Genomic DNA, 7,359 nt, shown 5'->3' with positions numbered 1-7,359 from the left:
ATGTCCCCAAGCTGTAAAAATGAGTTAATCGTCCAACAATCTCTTGTTTTCAATTCAGTAAAGTATTATACAAGCAGTCATAAATGCTGATCTTTGAAAACCAGAGCAGTTTCACATGCAATTGTTTAGTTCAACCAATGTACAAAGCAAAAATTTTCTTGGACTGCTACATTATTGTTATTTTTTTAATACTAAATGGTCCTTTAATGAGTGTTAATCTCTGACAGATGGCTGTGTCCATCTGGCACTACTGAAGAGTGTAAAAGTCTAATTTATGTGGAAAACTTATTTAAAATTGTATATTCATTAGAAACAACTAAAACAACTGATCTTTTCATCCTAGGAGTGCGCAATGGTGCCAAAGCACCACTTATAAATTCCACTGCCAAGAAGTGGGAGAGAGTTTGCAGACAGAACTGATGGCATGAGCAGTTTTTCTCCTTTCATAGTTGTGAAATATTTCTAAGGAAAAAAATCCTGTGAACAAAGCACAATATCCCTCACAGACAGATCCACACAGGCTCTGGCTCATGCTGAAGGAAGGTACCATATCAGCATCTGCCTCAGTCTCTGGCTCGAGGCAGGGCGTCCCTGGTGGAAAGACAGAGTTGGACATTCTGGCTCTGAGTGTGCCTCGTTCAGTGCAACACCTGAAGGGATGATGATGGACCACTATCGCTGCTTCTCCCATCAGACTAGCAACTTTACACTCATCCAGCCTGCTCCAAAGGGCTGAAGCTCTTGCTAGCTGCCCCAGAGGTGTTGCCTGGAGAAGGCAGTGGGAGGAAGAGAAGCACAGCCCCAGCAGGGGAAAGCAGGGCTGTACGCCTGCGCTATGGAAGAAGAGGGAGGAGGAGGAAGAGGAGGAGGAGGAGATGGGCACCCACTAGAAAGTCTGCAGAACGGCTCAAGTAGGGAGGTTTTATCAGTCCTGTTGCTCATGGAGCAATGCTACTCATGCAGGCATCAGCTTCAGAAAAATTCAAAAGGCAGGAGAGGTCCTGCAACAAACAGGTGCACAGGAATTTTTAATAAAACAGTATTTGCGATCTTCAGAGCATGATCCCACTCCCATGGTGGCCTGTGTGATGAATCCCCTTGGATTTTTGGGGAACTCAACTTGGTTGTTATGTTGCCCTGGGAATCTGAAATGTTATTTGGATGTGATGTCATGCTCAGAGAATAAAGCAACACTGTCTATGACCAAAATAATAGTTTTTCTTCTTTTAGCATCATCAAATACTCAACCTGAGAAGGAATACCATTTTTATATTTGTCCTGGAATAAGAAAACATTATTCTATGTCAGTTCAGAAAAAGTTCTTTCTGTCTGCAATGGGCAAGATGATTGTATTATCTTGAACCATGAAGGGGTTGAAGTTTGAGTATTGTTTCATGCTGAAGTAAAAATATTATTTTGTCCTGAAGATCGGAACAGAGTATTCAGTATTCCTCCAGCAAGCAGATCTATATTTAGAGTGACAATACACAAGGTTTTCTTAGCAATGATAATTTTTTTCTACAAAAACAGCGTCCTAAAATTAAATCCTTAGACAAGACTGTTTTGCATTAAAAAAGTGCTTTCTCTTTCGAGACTTCCAAGTTAGGTTAGCCTCTTAAATCTGCATGGAAAACTGGTAGATCATTTATTAAAAAGGAAACTAATCAGGCTCTTGCCATGTGATAGCAATCAATTAAAATTTATAATTTCACTAAGCATGTATTTTCTGGTGGTATTTTAATCTGACAGCAGAAGCATAATTTCTATTAAAGTTCAATGGGATGATTTTAAAGGCTCTAGAACATACTTTATTCCCTTTTAAATGCTCTATGATTATTCCCTAGCAGTGAGAGGTAAAAGCTCCAAGCTGCCTTGTTCAAAGCCAAGCCTCACTGTGTGGTGGATGTTGAGGGGAAGCTCTCAGGGTGTTGGGCTGTGAATCGGAGGAGCTGAAAGTGGATGTGTGGTCCATCATACCCTGCCTGCACAATTGTCTCTAAACTCCTGAGTGTGTTACGGGACTGCGAGGCTGCAGCAGTCAGTAAGGGTTACTGACATGAAAGTCAGAACCTGGAGCTCATACTTTTGATACAGGAGGCAGAAGTTTAGCACTCTCTAAAGAGGACTTGAAATCAGGCATGCTATGGGTCAGGGAGCTTCTACAGTTTGCTGTCAAGAGATGTACTGGGAAAGATCCAGAGTTAGTGCCCTTCTCCAGATCTTGGGCACTCAAACCTGGGTCCTATCTTGAGGGCTGGTGGTAACATCTTGCCTTTTCAGAACCAAACAAGGCTTATTGCATCCTTTAAAAGAAAAGAAAAGGAAAAAAAGGGGGGGGGGGGGGGGGCAAAAAAAAAAGAGAGAGGGGAAAGGCATGAGTGGTAATGCCTAAATTTTAAATTAGTGGTTTGAACACGTGCTCAAGAAATGAGGCATGAGTGTTAAGCCTTTCTCAGCTGGAGGATGTTCAAATCCACATCAGAGAGAATCAGCAAGGAAAAGCCTGTAGCCGAGGGATGAGAAAGTACACTTGGGACACAGAGGGCAGATCTGCTTACACATTGCACTCTAGTCTTTGGATGAAAAGCGAAAATAATTTTAGGAGCACAGATTCGAGCCTTGCTGGCCTTCTGAGTCATATTTCGTCCTGCCTGGTCCCTTCTTCCATGCTTTGGAGAGCTGCGTTTGTTCTGCCTCTGTCCCAGGGAGGTGGCTCCTGACTCTGTGACAGATAATTAAAATTATTACCTTGTAATAAAACTACCCTGATAGAAACCTCACAGAGAAAATGCACAAGTGCTTTGTAACTGAATATGAGTTACTGAGGTTGGCCACATGCTCACCGCCTTCATTTTACCTTCACCTATCACCTTTATGGTAACAACTACTGGCGCTTCACCTCCACTGAAATAGATGTCCTGAGCTCAGTGCTTCTATGTAGATACACAAGTGGTGGTCACAACATTGGCAGGCTTTCATTCCCCACATACTGGTTTAAAAGCTGACTTGCAGTTCTTCTCTCTGGAAATACCAACTCAACAGGGTTGCAAAGCACTCATACTTTAAAAGAGCGTGGCCCCATTGGAAAAGGTCCTGCATGAAAGCTGCTCTGTCACCCGTTTGCACCTTCCCAAGCACACAGACAGCAGAAACCCTGTATTGTAGTGGGGACAAACCCTGGTAATGGTTTTCTCTGACCCTTGCTGGTCAGGCCAAAAGCGGGACTCTGCTGGTGTGAGAGGCCTGAGCCCATCCCTGGAGAGGCACACAGTTTCCTAAACTCAAATAACCGAAGGAGAAGAGAATTTCATCCAACAGCTATTTAGAATGAAATTCATAAGCAGATCTGCCCTTCCGCTGCCAAGGGTGCACTCTGTGCAACCAAGGCATTTTATTGTAATTATCATGCTACCAGAGGGTCTCTTAGAGCCCTGACTCCCACAGTCCAGGGAGCACAGGACAATCCCAGAATTGATTAAAAGCAATAATTCAGTTTCTAGCTGTCATGCGCTAGAGAGAAGCTGGAAATTGTTACTTGGTTTTGATTAAAGGGTTCAAACAAGCAAAAGGCCATGGGTATTTTCTTTTAAAATCTCATTATTTTAAAACTAGCCCCTTTATACAAAGGAAAAGCCTGATTTGTGATTTTTGGACATGTGCAGTTGGCAATTCTGTAAATAGGACTACCCTGCATATGCTAGCTCAGTTACTATGTGCTTCACCACGTGCATATTTCAGAAATTACGACCCTGATGTTCATTTGTCAGTTAAACCTCCCCAGATTTGGCTGCATTGGATCTGTTCTGGATATACTGCCAGGCATTAGTTAGTGTTTGATTTAGCATCTGATTGCTACCTGTGGTGTCTCTAGTTATAGAAAGAAACACTTTTCCAGGGGTAGCATTCACAGTCAGGCTTGTCAATATAGGCACTTGACATTCATAGAACCACAGGGGATTTTTAAGCTCAGTTCATTCCTGTAGTTGAAACCTTTTGAAATCTTTGAAACAACTGCACAGAACAAAGCACAGGCAAAGGAACGGCTGCCCAAGTAACAGCTAAACTTCTGTCTTACGTGTTCCCTTATGACAGGAACTATTTCGAATAGACTATAAGTAGCACTTCATAGAAATAATGGTTTTCCCATGACAGCAGGATTTTTGTACTATCATTAAGCTTTGCAAGACTTGACATATGGATATGGGAAAGCAACGGGAAAGTAACAGAGCCACCAGAGCCCTCCATACTTAATCCACTCATTCCTCTTACTCCTAATCGTAAAAGAAGTAGGCAAGACTAGTTTTCTCTTTCCTCTCCATTTCTTCCTTTGTGCAGAGAAAGTGAGTTCACCAAGCCAGTCTGATCATGGAGCAGTTCGGGAAAAAAGGGAAAGTTCATAAAAACTGAATGCATGCTACTTTCCCTTAAAGAAAAGAAATGGATTTGGAGAGTTCTGCATTCCTGATTCTAAATTTGAGAAAATAACCAATTCTCTGATGTGGGAAGCTCATTCCCCCACTACTAATACCTAAGCCAGGAAGGCAGGTCTTGTACCTTGCTGCTTGCTGGTATGTTTGTGTGTTGCTTAACCGGAAGATTTGTGTCTTACACTGTGACTATGAGGGAGTACAAGCTTTCGGCCACAGAAACAAATCCTGAGGCTCCGACACAAGCTCAGCTGTTGTCAGTACAAAGTAACATTCAATTAACCTAGAAACTGTTACTGAGGAGTTTGTCTGAGCAACAAATGATCAAAGATATCTCTCTCCCATTTCACTGGTCTGGTTTAACTCCCTCCAAAGGGATGTTTTGCACTCTGAGCATGGATGGGGGGGGGGGGGGGGTGTCCTTCTTTGAAGTTGTTTTCAAGTGCTTTTGGCAAAGCTGGTAAGAACCGTGTTGTTTTCTATATCTCCTTCTCTTTGCAATAAAATTACCAGCTGCAGAGGCCAAAGCCTTTCCCCGAGAACTGCAGAAGAGTGCAAAAGGCTGTTCCTCCAACCGGTACTGAATGTTTTCCTGATAAACCTTCTCTACTTTTAGACTGGCTTTTTAAGAAGCCAGATATAGGCCCTCTTGCTCAAGCATAGCAGGTGACCGATCAAACAACATGTTGCCCAGGGGGTCTGCAGTAAGCTCGGACGAGGAACCTGGACCAGAGCTGAGCCTAAGCCATGGTTTTAAAGTTTTGCTGTTGGCAGCACTTTCAGCCCCAGCCAAACCTGAAAGGGAGCTGAGCTGGAGCTTTTGACAGCTCAACTTCCTGCTTAACATGCTGTTCCCAAAGTGAAAGACAGCACGTTTTAAATGGCACTGTTAAGTGTCACATAGTTATACCGAGTTAGTTCTCTATTTCCTGATCCAGAGAGAAGGAGCAGCAGCAGGGAGAAAAGGCAAGACCACCGTCTGCAGCACAAGCTAATTAAAGTGATTAAAGTCACACTGTAGCCATGATCTTAGAGGACCTGCAGCAAAGGCACAGGCCTTGATTCAGTCCTGAGCAGTGCATGTCGTTCAGTAGGTAACTATTTAAGTAGTACTCCATACAAGGGATCAAAATGTATTAAATCCAGCCTTCTGGCAGGAACAAAAAAGACAAACACACAAACAAACTGCACAAAAATGTCTTTTAAAAAAAAAAAAAACCAAAAAAACAAAAAAGAAATTAATGTAAAAATGAAGAAGTTGTTTGATAAGAAATTAGAAGGAAATTGAGGATAATATGCTATAGGCATCACAGAGGTTGCTTAAGGACACTGTTTTAGAAGCTGAGAATAAATGTGTCTAATGAATAAAATCTCTGAAAGACCCCTGATAAGCCAAAGAAGGCAGTGTGGTTAAACAGCAGAAGCTAACAAAAGTTTACAAAAAAAGAGAGATACGTTATTTCAAGCAAGGAATAAAGAATGATGTCTGTCAAGTTAAATGTGAAACCAAAAAAAAAGTCGGACCAGATAAAAGATTTTAAAAAGCAAGTCACTAAAGGTAAAAGATAATATTAAATGTTTTTAAACACATCAGAAGCAGGAATTTGTTATGTAATAAAATCTTGTCTGCACACTCCCCCAAAGGACCACAGAGAGATGGGGCAGGGGGGCATGCAACACCCTGCCCATCTCCTCCCAGGCCAATCACAGGGGCCACCAGCCCACCAAAGGCCCATCTCCACAAGCCAGAGGAGCACAGAGGCACAAGGGCAGGTGGGGAACCCAAATCAAGGATCCCTAAGGAATGAGGGAGCAACTTCTCCAGGCCCTTCCAGGAGGGCTTCAGCCCCAGTGTCCAGGCTTGAAACTCATTGCAAGGTGTCATCAGGAGAAGCTCTCCTGATCTCCTTCGAACTGTGGGGGGTCACTGCCTCGGGCTGTAGGACACATTATGGGATGCTGGGGAAGAGCAGTTTGGAATTGCACATGACTTATTACAAGATGTTTAGGTGAGGAACCAAAGGTGGGAAAAGGCAGAGATTTAGGTGATGGGGTGTGCTTGTGTGCGTGTACCTACTGGGAATACATATCCAGCCTCGCTACTGGTTTGACCTCTGGCATGGAGCTGTGGCAGCCTCGCCTCTCTTGAGCTGTCACATCCAGCATGATGTATTTTCCTCTAACAGAAACCAGCCACAAGCCTGTGGCACTGATATGATATCAAAGAGTAAAAGGACCAAGCAAGACAGGTAACAGGCCATGGCAGAAAGGTTAGCAGAAAAGCTTTGGTGTCCACTGTGATGGACTTTAGCCTTTATTTGTGGCAAAGAAACTTCTTAAAACTAAAGAATCAATAAGTGAAACTTCAGAGCTGATAATATGAATAACAGCTGGCTGACAGGGCCAGAAGGTATTCACACTGGAGTTCTGAATATAGCTAGAACTTAGATATAAAGTCATGAAACTACTACTTTGATATATAATCCATCCAGACATAATACCTCAGCTGTGGTGCCACAGGAGTGGAAGATGACAGATGTGACTCTAATTTTTAATCCAGGAAACAGATCAGCAATCCTGACATCCACTCAGGGACATGGCACTTTGTAGTCATGTGTGCAACCAGTTTTGTACTGGCCTTATGATAGTTTTGTGTAAACCAGTGATTTTGAAATTATTGTCTTCAAGTTTTGATATGGGTTACCTTTAAGGGGTTTCTACACTGTAGCAAAGAGAAGTAGGCATATTTTCAGTAATTAAAATTTAGTATGGAGGACTGTGAGCTTCCTCATGGATCTACATTAGAAAAGACTCCAAACCACTCATCTAAACCATACTTCCCTAAATTATAATAATAATATCAACAGCGCTAAAGAAGGTCTGGCTAGAACCATGGAATGTGGCAACTCTTGCTTTCGCCCTTTCCACAAGA

Source organism: Balearica regulorum, chromosome 3 (assembly GCF_011004875.1).
Source record: "Balearica regulorum gibbericeps isolate bBalReg1 chromosome 3, bBalReg1.pri, whole genome shotgun sequence".
Classification (NCBI taxonomy): Eukaryota; Metazoa; Chordata; class Aves; order Gruiformes; family Gruidae; genus Balearica; species Balearica regulorum.
Note: the sequence above shows the minus strand (reverse complement) of the source record.